We start from the raw sequence: 15662 nt of genomic DNA, 5'->3' as shown, positions 1-15662 counted from the left end.
CTCAAAATAGGAACTTCCCGAGAACGTGCGCCCATCAATATAAACCCAAGCAAATTATTCCCTAGGATTAATGATCAATCATTCATCGCACCCACCCCTAGTCCCTGACTAGGAATACCATTCCATTATGCAGAAGGAAAGCTCAAGCTATACCAATAGTGAATTACACCAAATCCCTAATTCGGAGGTTGCGCCTAACAACCTCAAATACGCGCTCGACTTCCAGACAAGTCATCACCAACCTCCTAATCTCATGAGCATAAGGACGGCCAATCCAAAAAAATTCTCACACTGCAACCAAATCCCATGCCAGCTATGGCTCGAGATTCCATGACCGATGCCCAACATTTGTAACCAACTCCTAATAGACAACCCTCAAGCAACCCAAGTTCATAATGCAAACACTCTGCAAGCGGCTACTGGTTCACAACCATCATGTATAACAACCTTAACTACCCACATAATCCAAACAAACTGATCACCGAGTCTCCTGACTCCTACAGTGCACTTACACCCAAATAAGTCAAGAGAGCTAATGATCTTAGACCTAAAATTCTCAAACAAAGGCCATCGGGTCTTACCCACATAAATCATATAGCCATTGGTTTACGATACATCGTGACATCTGCTATCCATTACACAACAAACTCACGGTACCAAACTGATCTTGCCGACACCACATTTATATCCTGAACAATCATGACCAACCCCACCGGGACCTAAAGATACCCAACCAGCAGTCCACCGACTTGCAGGAACCCAAACAGCATCCCTCTCAATACTATCCAAACACAACATAGGTCATACACAGTTCCTTATAGAGCACAGACTGATACCAACACAAAACTAGACGAAAACATGGTCGTACAGAACCATATGGAGGAGATAGACAGTTATACTCTTGTCCCGATTTGAAAGTTATAACCCAAATGATCATCATGCCAACAATACTAATCAAGAGATCTCAAATATCTTACTCAGTCCACTAGTACTCCTCCTGTCCATAATCGAGGCACTACTATAGTGTACACCCCCAAGGGAGACACATACCCAACCCTGGATCTATTGCATCCTCTCATCCACAATCGAGGCACTACTATATATTATATGTACTAAAATACTTATATAATTAAATCGAGCAAAATCATGTCACATAGATTCCTCTAACACATAATACATATAATAGGCACATGTAGCATTTAATCATCTAAATACTTCATATTTATGTATAAGATGAAAGTAACGATGCGCTCACTTGTTAAGAGTGGATGAATGGTGATTTCGGAAGAGCTTTGCCTAACACCTTAGCTTTTCCATTTGATGTGGCCTATGAGTCTTAGTATAATGTTCCCAGTGACTAATGATAATCTAGATTCCTCACTAATCCCAATGTCTACATCAATATCTAACCAGGTAGGATCATATCGGAGGTAGGGTCCATTTAGTATACAAAGTATATTGTTTGGAAATCTCACTTTAAACACCTTAATAAATCCATCCTAGAAATCACTCCCTTAAGTAGATCAATCAGTATTATGACTTGAAATTACTGATAAATCTTATTTTTAAATTCATAACAACGACTATGAATGTAAATATATGTTACATTGATAACGATAGAAGTGTAGCATAACTTATAGAGATTTTCCTGACAAAAGTCCGAAAGTTACACTGGCAAAACTCCGAATCGAGAGCTTCCACTTGTCGGGCTCTCAGAGACTCCAGTGCCTTGCTAGAATCTTAAATCTAAAGAAATGTTAAACCAAAATAGAGAGAAACTAGAGAGAAAGAGAGAGATAGAGAGAGAGAGAGAGTTGGAATGGTGTGGGGAGTGAATGAGGGGTTGCTGCCATTTTATAGGCGAATTTTTGATATGCGTGTTACGCCTTTAGAGGCACGTGCTACATACTTCGGCCGATGTTTCTCTTGTTGTTTTGGGTTATGTGTCAACTTCCATGTGCTCCACGTTGCCACCTTCTAGAAGCGCGAGTTGCACTTCATGCGCCGCACAAAAATGCATATTTTGTATATTCCGTAACTTCTTCATACAAGCTCCGTTTTGGACGTTATTTACATCCACGTATAGCTATCAACGAGATCTATGAATTTCGTTTAGACTCTGTCGGAAAATTCTCACTTTATTTTTAAATCTATATTTTTAAATGACTTAGACTGTTAAAATCCGTATAAAAATCATAACTCTCGCATACTACATCCGTTCTCGACTGCCTTTATATAGACAGACTCCTATTAACGATATTTTTAATTCTCGTTTAGATTGTTTCAGCTAACAATCAACCGATTTCTATTTCGGTTTCTGTGTCGCACATTACTACGTTTAAACTTCGAAAAATATAACTTCCTCATATGAAGTCAGAATTGGACGTTCTCTATATGCACGTTCTCGGTTTAACGACTACTATGACTTTCGTTTAGATTATTTTTACTAAATAACCTTCTATCAAAAACATATATTTATGGTCGTGATGAATAGTTATCTTATTATTCTTTAATCATCTAGCCCTATCTTGTGGGCGTTACTGAATCAAAATTTTCTCGAACTCTTCGCTCAGCAAAACCTGAAACAACTTTTGGAGTTGTTATCACTTTGATGTAAATTTTTAATGCAAGATCAATATCATTATAGTAGTTAGTTAAATTGTAATATCTTAGAATTTCATTCCATATTCAAAGTTTTGTCAAGAAATTTGGTCAATTTGCACTGAATGCGAAACAAAAATATAAAAAAAAATCAGTGTATCAATCAAATGTATAATATATATTTTTTAAAATTACATGGAAAAAATTGAATAAATGACAAGTGGAATAAAAATATCACAAAATTATGACATAATGATATATTGCCAATTGAACAAGATAACGACATGTATCAGAATAAATCTTTATTTATTTGTATAATTATATTATAAACAACATTTATTTTGCGGATATATGAACCAAATACATTTTAGAAAAAAATTAAATCATTAATAAATGTAACAACGTCAATTTCCAAAACAATTTTTCTTTTCATTTTAAAACATAATTTCATTCATAAGAAATATCAAAATCCAATGTAACACATGTCCTCCAAATAAAACAATCCCAAGATCTCAAATACATAAAACTCCATCAATGTGTACAGATCATGCCGACGCCTTCCCGCGATCGTCGTTGGTACCTGAAACACATATCACATAAACGGTAAGCATAAATGCTTAGTGAGTTCCCCAAAATACCACATACAACACATACGCCACTCAAGGCTACAACTCTACAAGACCTTCCGGTCAATGTGTCTCAGGGGACTTCCGATCCCACTTCTCTGACCTTCCGGCCCGCATCATCTTGACCTTCCAGCCCATACACTGTTGACCTTCCGATCCATATCATAATACTCATAACATAACATAGCACATACATATCAAATAACAACATGCATCACATACTCATCATAGCACATAAGACCTTCCGGTCACACATAATTACCACTCTAGGTAAAGTATAGTGAGAAGACTCGCCTCGTACGATGTCGGATAACCTCTCGTGCTCGATAACCTGACCTAGCCTCCTCCTATCAACATAATAACATCTCTAATCAATACTTTCTCTTGTCCTCGTTTCTAAGGAATGGGTAGAAGACCATTCTACCCCTCCCTGACCTCTCTCGAACCAGCTTGACCAAAACCCTAAGGTCAACTGAAGTCAACTCTAGTCAACAGTCAAACTTTGACCAAACTCGTCGAGTGCACTCGTGTGACTCGGCGAGTCCATACGTGTCCTCTTAGTCCTCATAAATCCTCACTCGACTCGTCGAGTTAACCTTTCCTTCGACGGGTTACTACTGGTCACGAATCGCGGGGCAACCCGACTCGACTCGTCGAGTCCCCTTATGGACTCGGCGAGTTCCTTTCATGGCAACACTCAAAAGACCTCCTGAGGTCAGATCAGCTTCTCTAACCTATAGATCTGACCTTCCAATACACAATAATCACGTAAAGGTCCAACATTTACGCTCATGCAACACTCATAGGGCTTCTTTTGGTGAAATAGCTTCTAAAATGGCAACCTAGGTTCATATCTCCAAAGGGATAGCATAATGCAGGATAGATAGGACTCTATGGACCTCTTAAGGTCCAGATCTAAGAAGAATTCCACCTTGGGACCTCGTATGCTTCGAATCCAAGCTAAAGAAGGCATAAGAAAACCCTAGATTCAAGTAGATCACCATATACACGAGAATGAACATAGATTTATACCTCTAGCAGCCTCTTCTGATTAAATGGTAGCAAGTCTGAGCTCCTCAATCTGCCTAGCTTGCTCTCCTTCCGTCTTCCTTTCAAGATCACACTAGAAAAGATGAAAATGGCTTCTTTTCTCACTCACAATGCTCTCAGGTCCTCTGGTGCTCTCAAGGGTGAAGGTGGCCGCAAATGAGGGCCACTTAAATAGGGCACAGGCCCGAGGATTTAGGGTTTCCGTCCACAGCGCGGACTCGTCGAGTCAACTTGCCGACTCAACGAGTCCATTCATTAAATCCAGTCAGCAATCGCGATCCTACTCGACGAGTCTAGGCGTCAACTCGTCGAGTCCCTCTCCTTGACAATAAAATAAATACTCAATTTATGATACCTGGAAATCCGGATGTTACAATTCTCCCCCACTAGAATCAGACTTCGCCCTCGAAGTCTCGCTCTGCAAACAACTATGGATGTTGCTCCCGCATCTCCAACTCCGGCTCCCAATTCAGCTCGGATCCTCTCCGATGTTGCCACTGGACCTAAACCAGGGACACCTCCTTGTTCCTCAGAACCTTGATCCTCCGATCCAGGATCGCGGTCGGCCTCTCAACATAATTCAGGCTCGCATCCACCTAAATATCCTCTAGTGGCACTACCGCCGACTCGTCGGCTATACACTTCCTCAACTGAGACACGTGGAAGGTATCATATATCTGGCTCAACTCCGCAGGTAGCTCTAAACGATACACTACCCTGCACACCCTCGCGGTCACCCTGAAAGGACCAATGTACCGGGGCCCCAGCTTGCCCCTCTTCCTGAATCGGATCACTCCTTTCCAAGGAGATACCTTCAGGAGTACGAAGTTACCAACCTAAAACTCGAGCTCGGATCGTCGCCTATCCGCATAACTTTTCTGGCGACTCTGAGCTGTCAGCAACCTTTGTCTGACCTGTTGTATCTGCTCAGTCGTCTGAAGCACTATCTCAGTGCTACCCATCAATCGATGCCCTACCTCTCCCCAGCAGATGGGAGTCCGACACCTCCTCCCATACAACAACTCGAAGGGAGGCATACCAATACTCGAATGGTGGCTGTTGTTATAAGAAAACTCAGCCAATGGTAAGTACGTGTCCCAACTTCCTCCGAAGTCCAACACACATGCTCGAAGCATGTCCTCGAGCGTCTGAATCGGCCGCTCACTCTGTCCGTCCGTCTGTGGGTGGTAAGCGGTGTTGAAATGCAACCTCGTACCTAACTCCTCATGGAATTTCTTCCAGAATCTGGAAGTGAAACGTACATCTCGATCTGACACAATCGAGATCGATACTCCATGCCGCGATACCACCTCTCTCACATACATCTCTGCCAGTATCTCTGCGAAAGAGGTCTTACTGATAGCAATGAAGTGAGCGCTCTTCGTCAGTCGGTCCACAATCACCCAAATCGCATCAACACCCCTCGCGGTCCTCGGCAATTTGGTGATAAAATCCATAGAAATTTGTTCCAACTTCCACTGGGGAACCTCTAGTGGCTGCAACTTGCCATGCGGGCGCTGGTGCTCGGCCTTAACCCGGCGACAGGTCATGCACCTCTCTACTACCCATGCAACATCCCTCTTCATACAGGGCCACCAGTAGTCTCTCTTCGGGTCCAAATACATCTTTGTGGCCCCTGGATGGATCGAGAATCTCGATCTATGCGCCTCCTCCATCAGAGTGCTACGTGCCCGCCCGTATACGACACCCAAATCCGACCCCGAAATGTCATAAGCCCTCGGCTATCAGTAACAAACTCAGATACCTGCCCAGTCACCCGCTCTCTCTTGCGGTTCTCCTGTCTCACAGCCTCTGCCTGGGCCTCTCGGATGGTATCCAACACCGGAGTCATCACCGTCATCCTCATACAAATATCTCGTATCGGGGCACTCTCCGTCCTACGGCTCAGGGCATCGGCTACAACGTTAGCCTTGCCCGGGTGGTACAGGATCTCGCAGTCATAATCCTTCACCACATCCAACCATCTCCTCTGGCGCATGTTCAGGTTGGGCTGATCCATCAAGTACTTCAAACTCTTGTGGTCCGTGTATATGGTACACCGAACCCCATACAAATAATGACGCCATATCTTGAGGGCGAACACAACGGCCCCCAACTCCAAATCGTGGGTGGGATACCTCACCTCGTGAGGCTTCAGCTGCCTCGATTCTTACGCTATCACGTGCCCTCTCTACATAAGCACCGCACCCAACCCCGATATCGATGCGTCACAATACACCGCGAAATCCTCCATTCCCTCTGGAAGGGCTAACACCGGGGCTTTGCACAGTCTCTGGCGAAGAGTCTCAAACGAGGTCTGCTGCTCTGGACCCCATGTAAAAGCAACGCCCTTCCGGGTCAACCTGGTGAGTGGCACGACAATCTTGGAGAAATCTTGGATAAATCTCCGATAGTAGCCGACCAACCCCAGAAAACTCCTGATCTCGGTGGGGGATCTCGGCACCCCCCAACTCATCACCGCCTCAATCTTGGCCGGATCGACCAATATCCTATCCTGATTAACGAGATGCCCTAAGAACTGGACCTCTCGTAACCAGAAATCACACTTGGAGAATTTGGCGTAAAGCCTCTCCGATATCAAAACCCTAAGGATCTCCCTCAAATGCTCCTTGTGCTGCTCTCGGGATCTCGAATACACCAGAATATCATCGATGGACACGATCACTGATCGATCCAACATCGGCCTGCACACCCTGTTCATGAGATCCATGAACGTTGTCGGTGCATTGGTGAGCCCAAAAGGCATCACCACGAACTCGTAATGCCCATAACGAGTCCTGAACGCCGTCTTCTGGATATCCTCATCCCGCACTCTCATCTGATGATATCCAGATCTCAAATCTATCTTAGAGAACCAAGACGCTCCCTGTAACTGATCGAACAGATCATCGATCCTTGGCAAGGGGTAACGGTTCTTGACCGTCAACTTGTTCAACTCCAGGTAATCAATGCACATCCGGTGGGAGCCATCCTTTTTCTTGACAAAAAGGATCGGCGCTCCCCACGGCGAGCTACTCGGTCGAATAAACCCCTTCCCCAGCAGCTCCTGAAGCTGCGAGGATAACTCCTGCATCTCTGGCGGCGCAAGGCGATAAGGCGCCTTGGCGATAGGCGCTGCCCCCGGAACCAAATCGATGCGGAACTCCACCTGCCTCTCGGGAGGCACACCCGGAAACTCCTCGGGAAAAACATCTGGGAACTCACGCACTAACAGAACATCATCAACCGAACTTGGCCTCTCTGCGGCCACTCGTTTATCCATCACATAAGCTACAAACCCGCTGCAGCCCTGATGTAAACTCTGTCTCGCTCTGGCAGCCGAACAAAATGATGACCCACATCGGGTACCCTCGCCATATACAGTCAGCACTCCCCCACTAGGGTCTCGTATCGTCACCATCTGCCGCTCGCAGTCTATAACCGCCCCGAATCGGCTCAACCAATCCATGCCCACTATAACACAAACGTCCCCCATCGCAATCGGTACCAGATCTATCGGGAACTCAACACCGAAGAGCTCGAGTACACATCCTCGAATCACGTCCGTAGCATACACCGCTCGTTCGTCAGCTATGGAAACTCGTAGAGGTCGACTCAACGCCTCTCGTCGAATACTAATGTGCTGACTAAACGCTAACGACACGAACGATCGACTCGCACCCGAGTCAAATAATACCAAAGCAGGTACAGAACTCACAAGAAAAGTACCTACGCATATCATAATATAAGCACAATATCTCAACTCAGCATAAATAAAAGAAACAATACATACCAGCCACGACGTCGGGCGCTGCGCGGACCTCCTCCGCTGTCAACTGGAAGGCTCTCCCACGAGCCTTCGGTGCCTCGGCCTTCACTGGCCGACCCTCAGTAGCTCGTGCAGTAGCAGGGGCAGATCCCTGCGCTGATCCCTGTAACAGCTGTGGGCACTCGGCCCTCCGGTGACCCGTCTGGTTGCAATGAAAGCAAACCATAAATCCCTTGGGGCAGTCCTTGGCTATATGCCCCTCCTTGCCACATTTGTAGCAAGCACCCGCTCGACACACTCCATCATGTCCCTTGCCGCACTTCCCACAAGTGCGGCCCTTCTGGGCTCCAGATCTCGTATCAGCGGGCTTAGCCCGCTTGGCTGCCGGCTGTACCTGTGTCGGTCGTCTGTCCCTCCCCTGAGACTCGGCCTCCTCCCTGGCCTGAGTCTCTAGATCAATCTCCCTCTTCCGGTTATTTTCCTGGAGCTCAGCAAATGTCTGGTAAGTCGAGTTCGCCACGAACTCCCGAATGTCCCTCCTCAGAATGCTCAAATACCGGCTCATGCATGCCTGCTTAGACGACACGTGCTCAGGGCAAAACAACGCCCTCTCATGGAACATCCTGTTGGGTTATGAGCATTCTAACACTCCTAAGTGTACATGCAACCCTAAATACCTTGGATCTATGTTTTCTCTATTATACATACAATTATGAACATCCAAGGTATTATCCTAATCTAGCATACAAAATAATAAATATAACAAGATAGAATACATACCTCTTTGATGTAGAATGTCTTCATGAAGCTTGAGTGCCTAGTGCCCCAAGTGTGACACCTCAAATGGTTCACACAACACCAAATACACTTGGAATAACTTGAGAGAAACTTGAACACTCCTTGAAATCGTCTGGCCCTCACACTCACACATTAGTCCACGATTTCTTGAGCCATGGGATTCTTTTATATGGTGGCTATTAGGGTTACACCATGTAACTCATAACTTTACCCATTCCTTATGCTCCATGGATTTTAACCTCCATGGAGTATCCATGGGTCACCCCATGGACTTAGTCCAACATAAGGAATCTTGGATCACAAGCCCACATATATAAGAATGAATGATTTACACAATCAACCCATATATTTAATTAGTCTCCTTTTGATCACTTAATTAATTCCAAATTAATTCTTGATCAATACTAATTAAATAACCTTATTAATATATTAAAACTTATAATATATTAACCAACCTTAAGTGTTATTTCTCTCATTATAGTCTATCCAAATGCATGATGCCATGCAACCCAAATGGACCATGCCGGGTCGGGTCAAGTCTTACCAATTATAGTTATGGACTTAGATATTAATCCAACAGTCTCCCACTTGGATAAGTCTAAAACTATTATTGCGTATGACTTCAGGAACCGATCAGCAATCGTAGCTCTCAAAAGCTTCTGTCGAACTCTGACCTTGTCGATGAACTCTGACCTTTGTCAATGACTTGTCCATTAGATAAGGGATCATATATTCCTCCATTCTAGATATCATATGGACTGAGACATGGATTATCAATCATTCTCTCTGTCCATTTGTTGTTTCCCAATTTCCGATTCATGATGACTGACTGGTTGAACAAATCAAATCAGTCCTGGCTTGGCCAAGCACTCACATGTATCATCTTTAAATCATCGAGGGGCCCACAGATATCGCTTTTATCCCGAAGGTAAAAGGAATGGATAAACTTCGACTCATATGGCTTGTTCTACTACTTGTTGAATCATACACAAAGGCACGTTTTATAACATCGAGTTACCAATGCGTTTTCGTGCAATCAATGTATAACCAACTCATAGTAACAACTCATATCTCTAGGTTTGAAGAATATAAGATATTATCGTCTCATGATCACTCGTGATAAAATCCATGAAGTGATTCAAATGAGCGCGGGTTGAATCCGATACTCAGAACTTATGAGCACTCATGAGTGTTGTAGCACCACTTTGTCCACCAACTTGGACCTCTACAAACCAACCCATGACAGTCTTGATTCATATCTACTTCCAACATATGACCGACTGTGGATGGTTTGAATAACTTAATCATTCAGGAAGAGCGACTTAGTTATTCTGGAAGTCAAAACATGCAAAGTGAAACACAAGAATAAATGAATCAAATATGGTATCAAACCCTATGAATATAAATAAACACTTTTATTTATCACCATACTGATTACTCATTATTCATTGTTTCTGTTTTATCAACTTTATACTTGAATTTAAAACAATAGTTGTCCCATGCTCCAAGCATGTACACCATGTTTTCTAAACACTAGTCATGCCATACACCAAGTATGCATACTATGTTTGTCTATGATCTTTACTTTGTAAAATAGATCAATTGAACATCACTCCAATGATCCTCTTTTCACAGTCCCAAATCCTTACTGCAAATGCAAGAATACTAAATTCATGCCATTTACTGAAATCTGTTAGATTCTAAACTTATATGCATTGATCCTCTTAATGATTATGCACGAAGTCAGAAAGACTTGACAACAATCATTATAGAGCATTCCAAAGGAGATCAGCTCCTTGGAAACATCCTTTTTTCATTAAGTTTCCTAATCTTACACAGATTGAATAATTTCTAACTTTGAAACATTTCCATATTCCATTTTGACTATCACTTCTGAACAAGAGTTGCCTCCTTACAGATTATGTCAATATGGTCCTTCCAGAATTAACACTATACTTCCAACTGTCCTTGAACAACCAATCTTTGGTAAACCTTAGATTGTCCTCGACAATTGCTTAATCATTTTAGTCATATCCACATCTAGACCTTTTCCCTTCATAATGCCCCAGACATTTGGAAAATTTTAGAAAGGATGAATATAGCACATGTAATCGATCCTATATCTGAAGCATATGGGACACGATTCATGATGTCTCACATAAAGACTAAACCAGTCTTTTGCTATAATATTTCCATTTCAATTTGCCAAGTTCTCAAAATTCAGATTATGAAAAGGGATGCCGTAATCATAATCGAATTTTAGAACGTAAATAATGGACCCATATATAGAATTTCCTTATGTTGAGCCATTCCAACATGAAATTCATATATATATCCTTGATTAAATACGATTAAAATCTCAATCTAAGCTTTTTAGAATTGAAATGAAGTATAATTTCCTCTCCCTTAATTATAGCAAAACAACTTTTTCAACCCCTGCAACCTCACGAATTGAAACTTTTGTTTTCTATAATTAACATTGCTAACTTGCAACCTTTGTCATAATTATCATGCTCCCACTAACATGATGATTATTAGCATAACACTTATGCTCCCACTAGCTTTGACATGTACTCAGAAATCAGCTGACTTTCTTACCAAAGTTCAGATTTCTGATACTAGATTGTTTTGATAAAACTTTATCAAAATCATACACCTCTCTTAGATAGCTCACATGTGTGTCTAAACAATTTTAGAACTATGAAAAGGGATGCCGTAATCATAGTCTCAATTGTTTAGACCTTTGCCATTTCTCACAAGTCCATGTTAGTGTGCCGGTAAACCACACACGCTCCACTAACGACTTTGAGAATGCAAATATCACAATTGCTATCTAGCTAAAATCTACTTAGTGAAAGTGTTTCCTCACCATCATTTTCATGAATCGGAGAGAAACCTTATGACACTTAGATTTAATAGTGTATGTGTTCTTATCCATGTGAATTTGTCAAAACCATAATCACAAGACAAGGTTAGTGACAAATCCAAACTCATATTGATTAAACTTGTGCAATCTTAAATTCTTGCCATTTGGCAGCTCAGGTGCCTGCCATTGCTTCCAAGTAGTTGTGCAACCAATTGAGAACTCTCAGAACTCCTATGCAAAGCCAACTTGAATAGGCACAAAAATTTCAACACGATAGGTTATAAACCTCAAGTCGTGTGCTAGTGAAGGACTTTAGGTTTTATTCTTGATTAAGTCTTGAAACTTTCAAGAGCTTTAAGACTCCCACTGTCCTCTTGACATATAAGACTCCCTTGTCAAATATTCAAGAGATAGTGCGGATTCTTTATCAAGACTAACACTTTACACAATTGGCCTAAGTTGGTCTCTGTTTTATCCAAAACATCACAACTTACCAATTTCAAATGTACAAGAGTAGATAACCTTTTACTCTTACATTTGACTAGTATTAACAAACCCTCTTTAAGATATGTCACTCAAGTTACAATCTTGGAGTATGACTCTAAGAATTGTTTTGGAACGAAGTATGACTCATCTTTTTGATTTAACCATTTCAACAATTCATGACTCCTCTTCTTAGTCATAAGAATGCACTAAGATGACTTTAGAGGACCAATTGTGATATGGTATCTTAATCATTAAGATGATCATAAACATGATACTAAAGTACTCTCCCATCTTTTCAGATTTGAGAAACTTTTATCTTTCTGCCATACTTTGATTCTTCTTATTCGTTCTGTCTCACATTGAAACTTCTCCAATGCTACAGACTTATACTTAAACTTATAAGTATAACCGTATTTACTGAACTTAAGTAAATCATGACGAATAGTCTTCTTGATCTTTTGTGGTGGACTTGACCAGTGCACAAGAATGTGTACTCGATCCCTTAGTCCTTTCCTTATTCACATAAGGAATTAGTCTTAATTTTCCAAGCTGAAAGTTCTCATTCATCATACTATACAACTTGCATGATTCCAAGTTTCGGTCCAATTGAACCTTGGGTGATGAAAATCTTTCCTTATTTGGTAATATTAGACACTACCACAACCGAAAGAATCAAATCCATTTTTCTAATATTGCTATCAATGGAATCTTATAAGCAACAACTTTTCACAAATGCCATTGTAAGGATACTTAAAATAAATAAAATCAAAACCTTTTTCTTTTATTTTAAAACTTTGCGGAAAAACTTATCCTTACAATCCATATGAAAACCTTGTTGTTATCTATTCCTAAGCAATATAAATATCATAACTCTTAAGTAATAGCCCAAAATTCTGATCACCGAACCATGCGATTGAAATCCATCTTCGCGATCAGAATCAGCATGTACTTAATAGAGTTAGACAATGGACTTTACCTGAAGTAGAGCCAAACTTATTGACTTTAACATCCTTAGGTAAATTTGGCAGCTTCGTAACCAATGCCCCTTCCTTTGGCAATATTTACCTATGGACCCTTGATAATGGGACTATCTCAGACTTTGCCTCTCTCTTTACCATTGGGTCAACCGAGTTGACTATGGCCGATCCCTTTCCATTGGGAAGAGAGAGCTTTACTGGATATCCAATGTCATCATTGTCAATGTCCATAGCGTTTTAGGAAGTTGATCTTAGCAAATAGATAAGATCATTAAGGGTCTTGTCTTAGTCTGTTTCATAGGATTCCCAAAAGAACTCACTATGTGACTTAGAAAGTAGTTGAGCCACCAACTTTCTCAAGACTTTGACACCCAACTCTCCCGGCTTGTCAATATGTGACTACATCTCCAAGATGTGATCACACCTAGACCTTGCCTTGCCAATAGGGCTTGAGTGACCTTAAACTTTTTAGGAACTTGTGGGTTAGGGAGAATAATTGGAGGAGGTGAAAGAAGTATGATATCCATGGGACATCATCTTCATTTAGGAAAGCTTGTTTCAAGAGATTTGGGAAGATCATAAATGTCTAGACCAGACATCTTTTTGGGAGATATTCAAGATAGTTGATTTAAAGTCCTTAATATGACACCCAATATGAAATATTAAGGCTAGGACCCAACAAACTATTTTATAACTTAGAAGAGGGATGCCGTAATCCAATCTATAAAATATTTGAAGGTAGGTGAATGACGATTCACCAATTTCCACCATGAAAAACGAAATAATTTATTAGGTTTTAATTGGATTTGAAAGTCCTAGATCTTTGAGATTCATTGAACTGTTCAAAGGCATGTTTCAATCTCGAGTGTGCCCTTCAGGTTTTGTGACTGGGATGCCGAGGATCACAAAACAAGGTGTGAATAACCATGCAAATATACTTGGTACCCTTAATATTTACCCCTTAATCAGTGTGCCGGTTAACCACACACGCTCCACCGATACTATGATAAATATTAAGTTACCCTTTGCCTACCTTGTTAAGTCCAGGTTAGTGTGTCGGTTAACCACACACGCTCCACTAACGACTTAAGCAAAGTGCAAAATGTAATTTCATGGGTTAGCACCAAATTCACATTTTCCTAAGTAACTAAGATTGGGTATTAATAAGAGTTTAGTTACTTAGTATTTATCATTAATACTTTTAATGAAAGGAGAATTATAGTCCTTGTCCTACCCGTTTGGCTAACGACCCTCCACAGTCAAGGAGGCGGTGGGTGAGAGTGGACACCCATTAAACTGCCATTTTATAGGCAGTAACCTTATACCCCCCTTATAGACCGGCTTCGTGAATGAGGCCTACTAACGGTAAGACTGACTTTACTCTTATACATATATATAAATATTATTAACTTATAATATTATAAAGTATAAGGGTTGAATTTTAACTTTTAAAATTCTAAGGGCTAATTTGGAATTAAAGTATTCATAAGTGAAAACTTTTCAAATTCCAAAACTTGAGGGCAAGTTTTGAAACTATTCAAAACTAATTAATTCCATAACTTATGAGTTTAAATTAGTTTTAATTAAAAAAAAAAAAAAAAAAAAACTCTACAAGTTCCATAACTTGAGGACAAGTTATGGAAGACTTTAAACTAATTAATAAAAAATAAAAATAAAAATAACCTTTTTTTTATTGTAACTTATGGAACTAATTAAGGTTACACTTTTTTTTTTTAATTTAATGAAGAGACTCTTGAACCTCCATAACTTGAGGACAAGTTATGGAGTCATAAAACCATTTAATTAGAACTAGACTCTTCATTTTGTAACCTTTGCCAACTTTTATGAGTTTTATGATTCTTAAATGTGACTTTTCATATAACTTGATGACAAGTTACAAAAACACACTTTGGAATCAACTCTTAGATTAAAATGGATTGAAAACAACTATTTCACACAACTTTTCTATTAATCTAAGAGCCTCATAAGAACAAGATAATTCAAATCATCAATCTTCAAGAAATTAGCATGAACATACAAACTAATACAAATCTTGAAATTATGACAATTATCTTAGAAATTGGATTAGCATGAACATTACCACATCAAAAACAAGTTTATAAGTCCAAAAACATCTTAGGGTAATGTTCCTAGTCCAATTCCAGCCAAAACAATCGAATATATGCATCCAACTCGATTTTTCAGCTACTTTTGCAAGTATAACAAGAAAACAAGCCTAGGCTTTGATACCACTGTTGGGTTATGAGCATTCTAACACTCCTAAGTGTACATGCAACCCTAAATACCTTGGATCTATGTTTTCTCTATTATACATACAATTATGAACATCCAAGGTATTATCCTAATCTAGCATACAAAATAATAAATATAACAAGATAGAATACATACCTCTTTGATGTAGAATGTCTTCATGAAGCTTGAGTGCCTAGTGCCCCAAGTGTGACACCTCAAATGGTTCACACAACACC

Source organism: Lactuca virosa, chromosome 8, assembly GCF_052849685.1.
Source record: "Lactuca virosa cultivar CGN04683 chromosome 8, Lactuca_virosa_CGN04683_v6, whole genome shotgun sequence".
NCBI classification, from domain to species: Eukaryota; Viridiplantae; Streptophyta; class Magnoliopsida; order Asterales; family Asteraceae; genus Lactuca; species Lactuca virosa.
Note: the sequence above shows the minus strand (reverse complement) of the source record.